Source organism: Suricata suricatta, chromosome 16 (genome assembly GCF_006229205.1).
Source record: "Suricata suricatta isolate VVHF042 chromosome 16, meerkat_22Aug2017_6uvM2_HiC, whole genome shotgun sequence".
Taxonomy (NCBI): Eukaryota; Metazoa; Chordata; class Mammalia; order Carnivora; family Herpestidae; genus Suricata; species Suricata suricatta.
Genome location: NC_043715.1, coordinates 33,318,664 through 33,335,285, shown reverse-complemented (window position 1 = coordinate 33,335,285; position 16,622 = coordinate 33,318,664). Strand labels below are relative to the sequence as shown.

Genomic DNA, 16,622 nt, shown 5'->3' with positions numbered 1-16,622 from the left:
AGAGATGGAGTGGTTGGAGGGACCAGCTTGGAACTCCCAATCTAGGGTGAGAGGGGGTTAGCTCATCAACTGCCCTGGGCCCTCCATGTGAGGCAGATCCAGCTTTGGTGGGATTTGTGGGGTGCCATGAAGGAGTATCATGCTGGTCATCCCCTAGTCCCTCCTCTTGTGGGCCATGTAGCCCTCCCTTGTCCCTAGCTGCCCACTCCCATGGGTAACTTGTTCAACTTCTGTTCATGGGCTGGGGTCTGTGGCAGAAGCAATTCAGAATACAGAGGAAGTTCAGTGATGGTTGGAGTAGTCAGCAGAGGCTTTTGGGAAGAGGGGACATCTGGATGGGTCAGGGGGAAGATGGCAGTGTGGTTTCTGGGTAGAGAGAGAGGGACAGTGTCATGATAGAACACTGCACTGCATCCGAGCCCTCTGACAGCAGAGTATCCATCTGGTTTTCTTACTACTCTATTCCCAGAACCTAGCCCTGGCTGAGAGCAGGAGCTCACCAGACAGATGTAAAATGAGAGTGAATCACACCCAAGATTAGGAGACTTTGGTCTGGATTTGGTTCTATCATTACCTTGTTTTATGACTTAGACTCATTATAGCTGCTCCTGAAACTTGGAGTGTGGTTTTTGCCACTCAAACCACAACATCTGAGAGTGGACATGGAAGCTGGTCCCCCAAAGAAAGTATTGGAAAGCCATTATCAGAGACAAGAGAATGGGTGATGAGAAGGCCAACACCCACACTCCACTCCCCACACAGACACACACAGACACACGTACATAAATGTGGATATATGATTCAGTGGTGCATTTCTTCCTGTAAATTTTCCCCCAAACCCTTCACAATTGTCAATAGGCTTATAGTAATAATCACTGTATTTTATTTTATTATTTTAATGTTAATTCATTATTTTGAGAGAGAGAGACAAAGAGACAGAGAGAGAACAGGGAGGGGCAGAGAAAGGGGGAAAGAGAGAGAATCCCAAGCAGTCTCCACTCTCTGTGAGTGCAGAGCCCGATGTACAGCTCAATCCCACAAACTGTGAGTACATGGTCTGAGCCGAAATCAAGAGTCAGATGCTCAACTGACTGAGCCACTCAGGCAATCTGGATCAGTGTATTTCAGTAGGTTATGAGTACAATACAGAATTCAAGCTTCTCAGCTCAGGCCTGGATCTTGCTCACACCACAGAGAAAGAGATCCTTAAAGTCCTTCAGAAGCTTGGAGGTGATTCTCCAGGACCAGATAATAAGATAATACTCCAGAGAAGAAAGGGAAGATCTATTGGCAGATTCATGTATTTACTCACTGGCAAGCATTTGTAGAGTGTCTTCTCCAGGCCAGGCTCTGGATGGGTAAAGGATGTGAGTTAGAATGGGCTATGTTATGCTGGAATAATAAACACTCCCTAAATTTCCATAACTTAAACAACAAAGGGTTTTTCTTGTTCATGTTCTTCTTACCACTGTAGATAAGCCTGTTCATTCTTCCCGTGGGATCAAGCTGAAAGAACAGCTGTTCTCTGTGGCAGGGGAAAATGGAGCTGGTAAGACACACACTGGAGTTTAAGTTTAGAGGTGAGTGGTGTGGGGGCTGAAAAGCTGGTAGGGGCTTGATGGTGAAAGCCCTTGAGTGGCATGATAAGGACTTTGTACTTCAACTTCTAAACCTTCCTCAGAACCAGTCTTGCCTCGGGAGCTGAATCTGCACATTTCCTCTTGGTGTCCAGGATCACAACAAGCACTTACTCATGACAGGTCCGTGGTCCTGGGAAGCTTTCGGTCTGCAGTTGCCCAGATCATCAGCTCATGCCTTGGCATGGTCTGACCTGGAGACTCTATGACACAGAGGAGAAACCATTTAGAAGAGATAACTGGAATGCACGTTTAGTTTAGATTTAAGCTCTCACCATCTCACTATAATTAAGGGCCAAGTGGTTATTAAACAATACATTTACAGAATTCTGACAACTGTGTAGGAACCATTCCTCTCCTACAGTGAATATTCCCCCGTAAATACACTTGTAATACTCCACTGGCTTTTAATTAACCCGACTCGCCTATAAACCCATTTATCTTTTAAAAAGAAGGTTGTTCCACGTGCAATATGTGCCAATAGATAATTAAAATGTTTCTCTTAGAGAATGAACAGGGAGATGTGATCTATGCATTTCAGAATGTTATTATTAAAAATGTTATTTATTGAGGTTTAAACACTTGTTACTTGGTAACAAAGACGGTGTCTTTAATACCAAAATTAAACAGGCACCACAGACAGAATGTGCATGCTAGTAAACCTCTTGGGTCATAATTAAACAGCACAAGTGACAAACATTCAATTCTTGTTTAGGAAACAAACACCATGATCTGGCTTCCTTTCAATCAGGAGTTGGGAGGGTGTGTCCTTGTACTTCTAGGAGCAGCCTGGACGTGTCGCTGTTTCAAACGCAGACATTACAGATTTTCAGAGCCCAGTCTCTTCTACAAATAACAGCTACAAACTGTGTTAGGAACCTCAGAATAGAAGACAGCATGAGGCTGCTTCGGTGAATGGAGATTTTTGCAGAACTAGTGACTGACCAGAGCCCCATGCCCGTGAGTAGACCTGGAGCCTGGTGATCTCAACTCTCAAAAAAAGGCCATCCTGCCCACTGGTAGAAGGCAGCTTGGCAAAGAGGGATCTTTCCTGCTTCTCATGCCTGTCCCAGCTTGCCCACCCTGGAGAAGCTTCATGGCCACAACTCACTGTGAAGGCCCTGGCTTGTTATCCCATTTACCATTAACCCCTTGTCATGGATTAAATTGTGTCCCCTGCCTCACTGTGCCTGTGTTAGTCTGCTAGGGCTAATCTAAAGAAATAGCACAGAGAGGCAGGACTAAATAAGAGAAATTTATCCTCCAGATTCTGGAGACTATAAGTCCAAGATCAAGGGGTTAGCAGGGCTGGTTCCTTCTGAGGCTTCTCTCTTTGGCTTGCAGGTGACCACCTTCTCACTGTGTCCTCACATGGCCTTTCCTCTGTATCTGCACTCCTGGGTCTCTTCCTCTTCTCGTGAGGGCACCGGTCATACTGGACGAGTGCCCAACTAGTCATAGCCTCGCTTAATCTTACCTATTTAAAGGCCATATCTCCAATACAGTCATATTGGGAGTTAGGGCTTCAACATGCAAACTAACAGAAGGACGTAATGTATTCTACAACAGTAAGCTTATTTGGAAATAAGATGTGTAAGTCAAGATCATCAAGTTAAGAGGAGATCATTAAGGTAGTTCTCCTCCAGTATACCTGCATCCTCATAAAAAGGGTAGATTTGTATAGAGATAGGCATGTGCCCAGAGAGAACAGCATGTGAGGATGGGAGGCAAAGCTCAGGGTGATGCACCCATAAGGCAGGGAATGCCAAAACTGGCCTATAAACCACCAAAGGCGGGGAACGAGGCATGAAACATGTTCTCCCTCTCAGCCATCAGAGGGAACCGAACCTTCCAACACCTTGACCTCAGACTTCCAGCCTCCAGAACCATGAGACAAAGCATTCTGTTGTTACAGCCACCCAGTCTGTGGTCCTTTGTCAAGGCAGCCTCAGAAATACATACCCTCCCTGACGAAGAAATTCTATCATGTTCTGGTCCTCCAGCAATCTTCCCTAGGTTCTCCTGGAACCCTAAACCACTGACATGAGAGATAAAGGTTCTCAGTCATCAAAACAGACTGAGCAAGCAACATAGGGCATACAGAGAGTCCCTTAGGGTGGCCCAAGAAAATATAACATATTACTTCCTTTTAGATATACTACTTCCTTTTAAATACCTCCTTTTGTGTGTATTTATCATGTACAAAATATTACTATAGTAGTATATGTATGTGCTTTATAAATAGACATGTGCACTTATACTGGAAAGTCTACGTTTTGATCGATAGGGGTGCGTGATCAAAGCGGCTCATACACCACTCTTCTACGGGAGTCAGGGCTGAAAAATTAGAAAAGGCATTTCCTGTGGAGCAGGATTTAACATAATAATCAGAAGAAAAGATCTTAAAACTCTATGGAGAATTCTTAAGGCTGTGAAAGAAGATTCAATCAGCAAAAGATTGGAGACAAAAAGGTAGGTTTCTCTATTGCCCCTGAGGACTGCACTGTTTATGCCCCTAAGGACTGGGATTGTTTATGACATCATTGCACATGTCACAGCTTATAATGTTGGGGCCTTCTTCAAGCCTCACCCCAAGGTACCGGACATCAAGCCTGTCCATGGTGAGGTCGCCAAGAGTAATCACGGTGCTTCATATGGAGTGGGCTGGCAGTGATTGAGCCGGCACCAGAACACGGGGAATCTTTCTCTTTAAGCCACTCCATCCTGAGAGTGACAGGTGAACTGCAGGTCAGGAGGAAGGAGGAGATGAGTGAGACAGAAAGAAGCAGGAAAGCAGTCTCAGAGGGAGAGGCAGGTAAGCAGAGAAAAATACAGGGATATGGTATCTGAGAAGCAGAGGTAGAGATGGTGGGGTGGGTGGCACTGAACAAGGAGGCAGAAGGTTGGAGGCAGAAGAGCAAGGCGAAATCAAGAGATAAATCCAACATTGTTAAAGATTGTGCAAACACTTGGTAATTTTGTCATACATCATAATTTTAATTATGTTTAAGGTTTTGCTTATATATGATCCCAATCTCTATCTTGTTCAGTCATTTGAATAAACATCTATGCATCCCTTACATCTGGTATTTTGGGCATTATATTATAAGTTCTAGAGAGGGCTGAGCCTCAGGCCTGGGAAAACACATAGTTTTGGGGGGCCCTGGGGCACCAGTCCTCAAGTTGGGGAATGGAAAGCTCTGAGTGTCAGCCATTAAGCCACCCATGTGGGTGTCCTGGTACTCCCCCAGGAAGCTGAGAACAGATGTTCTCTCTGCCCTGGTAGCTGCCTTGATTCCAGGAGAAAGAAGAGAGAGAATGAGCAAGGACTCTGGATGCCTCCCTTTCTCTCCTCCCGGTGTTACCATAGTATCTTGTTTCCTTGGTTACCGGTGGCCAAGGGAAGGACACTGGGCAAGTGCAGGATTTTGATGGCGCTCTCTAAAGAGAGATGTCAGCAAGGACCTTGTCTCTTTTAAAAGAACACTCGTTCTGAGAGGTTGCTAAGGAATGGGGATGGGGAGGGGATTGGTGGGTCTCTGTGAAGTTGGAATTTAGAGATTTCATCTCACCCATCAGAAATGAGGGGCTTAAAAGATAAACCTGAGAAATCAAAGCCAGGGAGGCCTTATCCAGATTTGCACATCGCTGGAGATCTGAAATGGGCAGGAAGGCCATGATACTAATTAAGAAATGATTTCTGCAAATGCCCCCTTTAACTGCACCCAGCTTGGGCTAGCTTGGTAACTGTCCTACTATTTCCCCTGATAACTAACTACCCTTGGGATATATGGGGATGTGCCATTTCTGCTGTGAGCATATGGCATCAGCCTTTGAATGTCCCAAGAGGCCACAATAGACTTATAAAATGCTTCCCTGGATCTTCTTTTTGGACAGCTAAATGATGTGAAAGAGAGCAGCCCTCAACTCTACTCTTCTTTTAAGAGTCAACCAAGATATTTTTTCCTCCAATAAGTTTGTCCCGACCTTTCAACCTAACTTAGAGCCCAAAGAACTGCATGAACATTTTATCATTGCATTTACTCTGTCGTTTACTAATGTATGATTACTAGTCTGTCCCCACTACCTGATTTTGAGTTTTCTCATGTTTATTTCTTTTTTCAAAGTGTTTTATTTTTGGAAGGAGAGGTAGGTAACATGTAAAGGGCTGGAAGTACCACCATTTTAGACCAGAGTGAGGAGTTCAGACTCTAGGGCTGTAATACAAAGGTACGGAGGGCTAAAAGGCAGGACGTTGACACATCTGATGGGCCAGACCATGAGGTCCATGCTGCTTCCTCTCATGTCTTTTTGTCACATTCTTAACAATTAGTCATGACAATCCCATACCTTACATTTGTTAAAAATGCACCATTAACAGAGAACAGCAGTTCTCCTGAGTCCCCTCTTTCCCTTCCTGGACCCCCATGCCATGGTCTGGAGGAAGGACCATCGGGCCATGGCTAGTGCTGTGTCTTGTGAGCTGCCCTGAAGATGTAGGCATCTGACTCCTTCCTCAATCCTCAGCTGTCCCTTGAGCAGCTCTCATGTGTCCAGCACCCAGCTGGAGGCTGGGTAAACAATGAGTAGACAACGCAGTCACTGCCACCTTCTAGAAGGAGTTTGGACTAGTTATAAAATTAAGACTTGCCTGAAATAATTAATCAAGTGGTTTAAAGCAAGATCAAAATGCATTTTCAGATTGGATGGCAGATAGACAGCTAATGGCTATCAGAACTCAGATACCTGGTGATGTAGCAGACATGGATTTAGAGTTCCTGTAGAGACCCGAAGCAGCTAGCTCCCTTGATAGAAGATTCCCAAATACACTGTAGTTCTGCCAAACCTGCTGAGACAGAACAGACACTCTGGAGTAAACCCAGGAGAGGGTGTGATAACAGCTGCTTCACTCAGAGCTGGCCGCCCCCATTACACATGCGTGAGCTCACACACACACACACACACACACACACACACGCACAGACACACACACCTGCTTCTTTAATACCTATGATCCTGGTAGAAGTGAAAAGTTCACTGCTGCACATTACTACCCTGACCTTTAAATGTCTGCAGGTAAATAGCAGAGAGGTAGGTGTAAGAGTGGGAACCCTCAGCCAGAATTTTGAAGTCCTGAGGACTGGCCCTGCACATTGTGCTACTGACCTGATTTTAGCATGTTCATAAAGCCCTTCTATTAAGCAACCTACCAGCCAGTTAGCTGACCAGCATTAACAATTTTTTATTCTGTTTATTTTAAAAATTTCCAGTTTTATTGAGATAGAATCAACATACATCAGTGTATAAGTTTAAGGTGTTCAGCACAATGGTTTGACTTAACATTTGTTGTCAAATTATGACCACAGTACATTTAACTAATGTCCATCACCTCAAATAGACATAATTTTTTAAAAAAAGCAAGAAGAAAAAATATTCCTCGTGATGAGAGCTCTTAGGATTTACTCTCCTACCAGTTTTCATATATACCATACAGCTGTGCTACATATGTGTAACTATAGTCATTGTTTCATATGACCTTTTTGTACCTATTTATCTTATAACTGGAAGTTTGTTTTTTTTTTTTGACCACATTCCTCCCATTCCTCCTCTTTACAACTTCTGCCTCTAGTAACCACAAATTTGATCTCCTTTTCTATGGGTTTAGTTTTTTCTTTTTTTACATTTAATATATAAGTGAGATTATACAGTCTTTGTGTTTGCCTGACTTTTTTCATTTAGCAAAATGCCCTCAAGTTCCATCCACATTGTTGCAAATGGCAGGATTTCCTTTTTCCTTCTAGCTGAGTACTATTCTTTTGTATATAAACACCACAACTTCTTTAGCCATTCATCCATCAATAGGCACTCACCAACCAGCATTTATTGACTTTTTACTGTCCACCTGGTGACACAGCCCTGATAGGTGTCTTCAAAGATCTTTTAGCTCACTAAGAAAGGTGACATGTACATAGAATAATCATCAACTGACAATGAGGTGGCTAAGAGTTTGGCTTCAGACCATGAAGCCCTGAATAAAAATCCCAACCCCACCATTTACTCATAAGGTGTGAAAACCACAACCCCTCTATCTAGAAAATGAGTATAAAAATAAAATCTTTCTTCTATGTTGATGTGAGAAAGAACTGGAGGTCTTAGCATTCAACAAATGTTAGCTCTTTTTACAGTATTGCTCAGTAATTTATTGCCATTCTTATTTAGATTAGTAATAATAATTTCATCTTTAGGAGACTGGGCTCCTAAAGAGTTGGAGAAATGTATGTGGAAGGTTTGTTGGGCAGTGTTCTTGGGAGACAATACCTATAAGGAGGTGAGGGAAACAGGAGGGGACAGGGATGAAGCTGGTCCTATAGGGAGCTCTGGAGTAGGGTAGTCCTTCAGAGTTGTCCAACTAAAGGCAAGGAGGTGCCTTTGTACCACTACATCATCCAGTCACTGGCCATGGGAAAGGCTTAACCTTGGGTGAGGCAGTTCTCTGCAGCTGAGGACGATCCCCAAAAGGAACACCAGGAGTCTGCAGAAGCTGAGATTCCCAGCAGTCAAGGGTTGGATGTGTCTGTCCCAAAAACGGGATCTGGGTTGGGCCACTAGAGTGTACTCAGCATACAAGGGACCTTCTGTATGACATACTGTGTTTCTTTTGGAGATTATAACTTCCCCAAGATAAAAGAAAAGTGTTGGTCTGAAGTTACTTCCAAGTCCAGTGCTCTGTGGGCTGAAGGAGTCAGAGAAGGCTTCATGGAGGAGGTGACCTGAACTGGGCCTGAAGAGTTGTCAGGGTTTGGCTAACAAAGCAAAGAAAGGAGGGAAGGCATCTGGGTAGAGTGGAAGGAAAGGGAGGGCCCAGCCAGTGTTCTGTACAGGAAAGCCCAGTGACCCCAGTAAATTATTTTTGAATAAACAAATGAATAAAACTACAGATACATTAAATGCTATAGTGGGAACAGAAAAAACAGATCTTAGAGTCTGAAGACCTTAGTTCAAATCCTAAATCTTTTACTTATTACCTGTGTGATCTTGATCTTGAGTCTTGATCTCTCTGTGCCTCAGTCTTCCTTGATGTAAATGGGGATAATAATATTTAGCCATTTACTAAGTTGCTGTAAGGATCAAATGAGGCAAGATGAAATGATGGATGTGAACATGCTTGATGTCAATGATGTTATGAGAGACCAGGTGAGTCAAACCTTCTGTCTGGCAAGGTCAAGAAAAACTTTCAGAGAAGGAGTCATCTGAGTTGGGTCTTGAAAAAGAATATGTTGAGAAGTAGAGATTAATTTTAGGCAGAAAAAAGAATGAAGAAAGGGACAGGGATATTTCATAAGAGAGAAGAGAAATTCTATGAAGATCCTGGAAATCATTTTCTTGCAGGCCTGACTTACAGAGATCTTGGGGTTTCCCAGTTTTTGGAGGTCCTACCTTACCCTAATTTTTAATTATAACCCAGTATTATTTCCTTACATGCAGAGTACACACCACAGGAAGCCTTCTGAGAGGGTCTACAGTGATATTCTCCTAGATCAAAGAATCTTGTGTCATCCCCCACTCTATACAATATTAGGACCTAGGAACTTCTTCTAATCAACAGAATAAAACAAATGTGACTGGGTGTCACTTCCAAGATTAGGGTTAATACCACACTCTCATTCTCTGCTTGGCTCTTCCTGCTCGTTGCTCTGGCAAAACCATCTGCTATGTTGTGAGTCTCCCTGGGTAAAGGCCCACATGCTGGTCAGCAGCCAGCAAGAAACCAAAGCCCTTGGTCCAACGGCCTAGCAGAATCTTGCCAACAGCTATATGAGTGAGTCTGGAAGTGGATCCTTCCAAACAGAACCTTGAGATGACCATAGCCAGGGACTGACACCTGGATATCAGCTCATGAGAGGCCCTGAGCCAGACTCAATAAAGCTGTGTGTGATTCCTGACCCACAGAGACTGTGGGACAAGAAATGTTAGTGTTTGAAGTCACTACTATGATAATAGGTAACTACCACATCAAGGAAAGGCAGAGAAAGCAAGTCACCGTTAGATATTGGAAAGTGATATTCCTCTTAGTCCCTGGAAATGGGAGAGATAGGAAAATGGTAGTTACCCAAAGAACATCATGAGACATCCTAAAACCATCGGGGGAGGGGGCTTGCTTAAGCACATGGGTAACCACTAGCTTAGGTTGCCAATTGTCGACCATACTCAGAAGTAGATGGGTTTTGCTTTGCATACATAAAGTTTGGAAACTGTTTTTGAGATGGTTGCTACGTTCAAGTTCTAGATTTTATATAAAAATTTAGATTTCCAGCTTTTCTTGCAAAATGAGAAGATTTGACAACACTGTGTTGGGCAATACAACAGGGTAGAACCTTGTTACAGGAACAGAGAGGGTATATGGACAGATTCAGGTAAAAACCTAGATTTATCTAGTGTAAGAGAAACCAGCAAGGGATGGTACTGCACCCCAGGGCAGTGGGGAGCTATGAGCACCCCAAGGTCTGAAGGCACAAAGGGAGGGAGCAGCAAAAGCAAGCCAGAGAGAGTAGTTGTAGGAAAGGGCTCCCTGATGGGTGTGTCGCCTCAACAGAGTCAGAGCCAACTTCAGGCAACCTGGCAGAAAAGAAGCTGGGGAACAGACATCTCGTCTACTCCCCTCCCACATTCTGTGTCTACTCCTGGGGCCTCTCATATCTGAACCAGTGCTGCCCCATAGAACTTTCTGTGATGATGGCAACGTTATATATCTGCACTGTTCAAAACCATAGCAACCAATCACCTGTGGCTATCAAGCCCTTGAAATGTGACTAGCATGCCAGAGGAACTGAAATGTAAAGTTTTAATTTCAAGTAATTTGAAATTAAATTTAAATAGCTACTTGTGATGCTTAATTTTGAGTCAACTTGACTGGGTTAAGAGATGCCCTGATAGCTGGTAAAACATTATTTCTGGGTGTACCAGTGAGAGTGTTTCCAAACAGATTAACATTTGAATCACTATCCTGAGTAGAGAATATCACCTCCCACCCAGTGAAGGTGGGCTTGAATAGAACAAAAAAGCAGAGAAAGAGTGAATTCACTCTCTGTGCATGATGGAGCATCCGTCTTCTGCCCTTGGATATTGGTGTGCCTGGCTTTTGGACTCCGCCTGGAACTTACCCTTTTGGCTCCCCTCATTCTCAGGCCTTTGGACTCGGACTGAATTGTACCACCATCTTCTTGGGTCTCCAGCTTGCAGATGGCAGATGATAGGACTTCTTTTCTCCATAAGTGTGTGAGCCAATTCCTATAAATCTCTGTTTATGTATATCTGTATATATCCTGCTGATTGTTTTTCTTTGGAGGACTCCAATATGCAACACAGTGGCTGCTGTGTTCTACAGCACTGGCTAAACCTTCTGAGAGAAACAGGGCCAGGGAGCCCTCAGATGCAGTCCATTAAAACTGGCCTGCTGTGCACAGAGAAGGGTGGGCAGGGGCTGGAGGGGAAAACAGAAGGTGCCCAACAGTTACCTTTGCCTGGGACTGAGACTGTGCCTGTCTGATGTTTTTTGACACAAGTTCCCACCTGTGTGGGGATCACTCATTTATGTTGACTTCATAGCGCCTGTTGTGACTCCCTGCAAACTTAAGGAATGGAGTCACAGGTTGAATTATTTCTCTCTAGAATTCACATATCTTAACCCTCTCAGAATGTGACCTTATTTGGAGATAGGGCCTTTATTGTGGAAACCAAGTTAAGATGACATCATCATGACTGGTGAGTTTATAAAAATGGGAGACTGGGACACAGACACACAGAGAGGAAGACACAGGGAGAAGAGGGCCATCTCCAAGCCAAGGACAGAGGCCAGGAGCAGACCCTTCCCTCATGGTGCTCAGAAGCAAACAGCCTGGCGGATATCTTGACATCAGACTTCCAGCCCCCAGAATTGTGAGACAATACATTTCTGTTGTTGAAACTACCCAGTCTGTGGTCCTCTGTTGTGGCAGCTCTAGCACACTCATATGCATGTAAAGGTTCTTTCCCAAACCCTGAGGTTGCAGGATTCTGTGTGCCCATTCCCCCAGAGCCAGGTGCAGAGGACTGTGGTGGTGTTCACTCATGGAGCAGAAGTCTGAAATACCATGGGGCAGGACATTCAAGGTGCCAGATCTCAGAAAGGTGCCATGAGACCGCATGTCTGTGACAAGGTTTCAGAGCCCTATGACCCCTGGAGACCGCTGTCAGGGCTGTGTTCAGAGCTCCAGAGCTTTGCAAAGGCCATTGGCTGCAAGGTGCAGCTCTGTGAGCTGTGCTGAACTTGGCCACGAGGGAGGGGTGCCGTGGTGCCTCTGGTTGCTGTGGTGTTGCTTCCATAGGGTCTGACAAGTCCCCTCTTAAGTACTCAACCTCCTGTCTGCTTAGATTAATTGGTCGGTAACTTCAAGCTGCATGTGCCAGCAAGACTTACACCAAATTAGCATTTGAAAAATATTATTAAAATGACAAGCAGACCACAGAAGAATATAAAGATGTGTATGCATATTTGACTCCCCTTGGAAGCTGTCTTCCCATCCTCTTCCCCTGCCACCCCCCATCAGACAAGATTGTCCCTCCTGTAACTATGCTCACTAAAACAGTGCTGGGGAGCTGGAGGTGTTCTCGCACTGCAGCTACCCTTCTGCTTGCTGGGGTTCCTGCAGGAAGGAGGTGTGCACACAGAAGCAATGCTGGATTGACTGTGTGGTCTTATTTCATTAACAGCAGAGTGAGCTTCTGAAGAGCAGTTTCTGAGACTTGTAACAGGGCACAGACTTAACAGCTCCGGAGTAAAGCAGAGCAAGTGTTTCCCTCATTTATGAAAAGAGTCTGGACATGGGCAGTCTAGGGCCAGTATGACAGCTGGGCCATCATTAAGGTACTGGGCTTGGGGCTCTTTCTCTTCCACCAGCCTCTGCAGCATGGTTTTCATCAAGATTGCCTTTGGTCCAGAAGGGCCCTGGAGGTCCACTCTCACAGCCATATTCCTGCCAGGAAACAGAAGGGGAAGGTAGCAAAAGGGCATTCGTCAGCAGTCACCTGCTCAAGGGGGAAGGGGTGCCTCTACACCCCATGTGACATGTCTGTGTGCAGCCCACTGGCCATTATGATCTGCAAGGAAGGCTAGGAAATAAAGGGCCTGCTGGCTGGGCACACTGACTCCAGAGTTAAATTGGAGTCTCCTACTAAGTCAAAAGGGAGAATAGATATTGGGTGGGCAACTGGCCATCTGTGCCACAACCCAGACCAGTCCTGACCAGGTCAGCTGACCACATGGAGATATGAATTTAGGACAGGAGGACATCAGGCCCTTCCCAGAGGGCTGAGCATGTGGGGACACAAAGTTCATGGAGAAGCTTCATCCTGGGGGTGAATGCACTGGACCCTCACAGGACCTAGCACTCTGTAACTGTGATAAACTAGAAAGAATGACCAGGTAAACTGTGGCATACCCACACTGGAGAACACTACACTACATGACAGTTAATAATGGGGAGCATCTCCATGTACCCACATGTGGCAGCATCAGACCCCTGAGGGCTCTGATGCCTCCCTTCCCTGTATTTCGTGTCCCTCTAACTGCCCTGATGTTCTCAAGGGTAATTTAGAGACTTTGAAGGGTGGGGTGCTGCTTGCAGAGAGAGGGAGAGGCCTTTATTCCAGAAGACTCTGAGAAAGGAGAGTAAGTGTCCCCAACAGCTACAACAGAAACTAGACACTTCGCTGGAGCAGAATTGAGAAATGTTCAAACTCTGCAGAACCCGGGCAGAAAGCCTTGAGCCACGATGGGGCCCAGGCACACTTTTCCCTTGATAGTTGGAGTGGAGTACACTTTTCCCTAAGAAAGGTCTCCTTGGGGCCCCGATTTCTGGGAGTCCACCTGCAGCTCTCTGGCACAAATACACAAGTAGTTTTGGTTGACCTTAATTTGAAGTGATTTTTTTTTAAAGTTACTTTTGGATTTCTAATTACAAAAGTTTACTGTGATCAACAGAGCTTATCTGGGCATGTGGATCATGACTTTTGTTTCTGTCTCTGTGCCTTTTTGTACTCTGTTAAGTTAATCAATTACATGTTTTTATAAAGACAGATTATACAAATATTACTCAAAGGAAGGCCTCTTTTAAGGTTATAAAGAATAGAGGTTATACCCCACACATTCCCAAATATTTCCTTGTAGTAAATTTAGAACATACAGAAAAGTAGAAAGAAAAGACAAAACACCCAACAGTTCAGAGATTAGCATTGCTAAAAGTTTAGTATATTTTAACGTGATCTTTTTCTTTATATGCACATAGTATTTGCTTTTTAAATATCTAGTATGCATTATGATATACTCACAAGCACAGTTCACAGTGTATGATGAGCATTTTTCCGCATCCAGAGGTATTCCTCTACAGCACAGTATGAATGCTGCTTGTAGAGGGTTTCTTTATGTGGATGAACCATAATTGTTCTACCTAATTCTACTATTGTTGGAAAATTATGTCACCATAATTCTTTTTTTTATTGGAACAATACTGCCTTGACTGTTCTCAAACACAAACCTTGGGGTACAGCATGGATTAATGTGCAGATACATTTCTAGAAGAAAAAACCATAATGAAAGGCATGTACATTTCCAAGGTTTTTGGCAGGTGTAGCTGAAGCATCAAATTCTCCTTCAGAAAAGCTAGCCAGACTTCATTCCCTTCACTGGAGTATGAGAATGCTAGGTTCCCTTAAGTTTGGGCTAGCTATAAAAACAATTGAGCAGTGTTTCAATTTAATAGGCTAGTTTAGTTAAGGTAAGGGTCAAGTAGAGAGTGAGCAGGTAGACCTACTGGAGGAACAGTGTGCTCTGGGTCACTCATCTGAAATAGCAAGTTGGTCATCCATGGGACTTCACCAAAGACATGCCTGACATAGGCCCTGCCCTCTGGCTCATGGCAAGGTGGGGAGGCTAACAGAGCCCCAACAATTGCAGGGCAGACCTAAGTCACTCAGGTGTGTGATTGATGTGACCCAGCAGGGGGCCAGAAGAGAAAGCTTCAGATAATTCTTGGTCATATCTTGGTCAGTTGAGGCTACTAAGCCAGAATACCATAGCATGCATGGCTTAAATATTTCAAAAACAACAAACATCTGTCTTTCACACTTCTAGAAGCTGGAAGTCTGAGGTCCAGGTGCCAGCATGTTCAGATTCTTAACAAGAACACTCTTCCTGGTTTTCAGATGGCCATCTCTCTCATATCCTCCCATGGCAGAAGGAGAGAGAGAGAGAGAATAAGAGCTCTCATGTGCCTTCTTATAAGGGCACTAATTTCATATGGGGGCTCAATCTCATGACCTAGTTATTTCCCCAAAACCTAATCTCCAAAATCTATCACACTGAAGATTTAAGTTTTAACATATGGATTTAGGGAGGTCACAAACACGTAGCCCATAGCAGGCCATAATGATGTATCTAGGGCCAGGTGAGTAGGTATGCACATGAGCTAGTGAGTGAGGTCTCGGAAGAGGGAACAGCAGGTGCAAGGTTCAGGAAGAAAGGTGCAGAGTCCTGGTGTTGCCAGCATGAGAAGGTGTCATTATCCTGGGTGCCATTTCCTAATCATGTTTCTTATTAGCAATTAATTTGCATGTCTCTGGACCTCTCTTTATTAACCTGCAAAATGGGTACACTTGAAGAGAGCAGGCTTCTCTGACTTCATTATGAGAGCAAATTGATTTCCTGGAAGGAACATAAAGCAGGAGCTTGGACACACCCGTGTTCCAGCCACAACACCACATTCTAGTTTTGTGTCCCCACAGAGCCCCTTAGTCTCTCCCTCTGTTTGTTTTTCCATAAAACTGGCTAATAATAATAACAACTGAGCCCCTTAGTCTCTCCCTCTGTTTGTTTTTCCATAAACTGGCTAATAATAATAACAACTGCAGACCTCTTGCGTGCTGGAGATAATGTACATGTCGTGGTTGTAGTTTATCATTTCTGAGCACCTACTATGTGCCTGAAACCATTCTAAGAAGACACAGCCTCTGTTCTTAACTCTGCTCTAGTGGAGAGAAGGGACACACAGGAGCAGCTGAGATGCAAGGCCATCCATGCATAAATTATCAGGATAGAGGAATCAGAGGAATACAAAGGAAGGCATTTTCCTGAAGGAGTCAGTGGGAGTTTCAATAGCCCTCAAAGAACTTTGAAAAGGTAATCTTCAGTATTCTTCTATAGAAGCCTTTTTATTTATTTTATTTTATTTTATTTTTTTTGCCTTTTGTGTCTGGTTTCTTTACACAATTTTTTCAGGGTTCATTCATGTGTATCATATATTAATACTTCATTTTTATTGCTGGATAACATTCCATTGTACGTATATGCCACATCTGTTTATCCATTCATTAGTTGATGGAAATTTGGATTACTTCCATTTTTTGGCTATTACAAACAATAATATGAACATTCATGTACAAGTTTTTTTTTTACGTCTGAGTATTTTTTTTTGCATTTTTTGTAACTTTATATATTTTTTAGAATATAACACTATTTTTTAACATATGCAATTATTTTCCATCATTTACAATACAGTAGTTACAATGACACTCCAAATGGATAAGCAAAGTAAAAAATCAAAACACCAACTTCTATTTCATGTAATTAGACTTATACAAAAATTAGAAGGTTAAGTAACAACTAGTTAATCACCTAATTTCACAGCTATCTGAAGTGGCAATCATTATATAGCAACTTATCTATGATACATTCAAGATAAATGATACAATTTATTACTTGCCCATAAGCTAAAACACAGCCTGCTTTAATACCTTTCCTTAAATTCCACCTCTATACTACAATATACTTGAGGTCCATGCAAAAAAAGTAGCTACCTTTCATATAGGAAATGGATGATTAAGTCTTTGGTGTTGTAAAAGAAACTTCATTTAAACATAACCACCCCCACCACCAAAAGAAGAAGAGGAAAA

At 43.5% G+C, this 16,622-nt stretch overlaps 1 long non-coding RNA gene across 2 annotated transcripts; it reads right to left on the bottom strand.

Annotated features, from left to right (window-relative positions):
- Positions 1 to 1,088: 1,088 nt before the first annotated feature.
- Positions 1,089 to 1,803, bottom strand: LOC115280519. Of its 2 annotated transcripts, XR_003903819.1 has the most exons (3): positions 1,752 to 1,803; positions 1,467 to 1,525; positions 1,089 to 1,350 (listed from the first exon to the last, which is right to left on the bottom strand). It is a non-coding gene; the product is annotated as an uncharacterized LOC115280519 (long non-coding RNA). The 2 variants fall into 2 exon arrangements; XR_003903818.1 differs by having other exon boundaries at positions 1,089 to 1,525.
- Between the last annotated feature and the right edge of the window lie 14,819 nt (positions 1,804 to 16,622).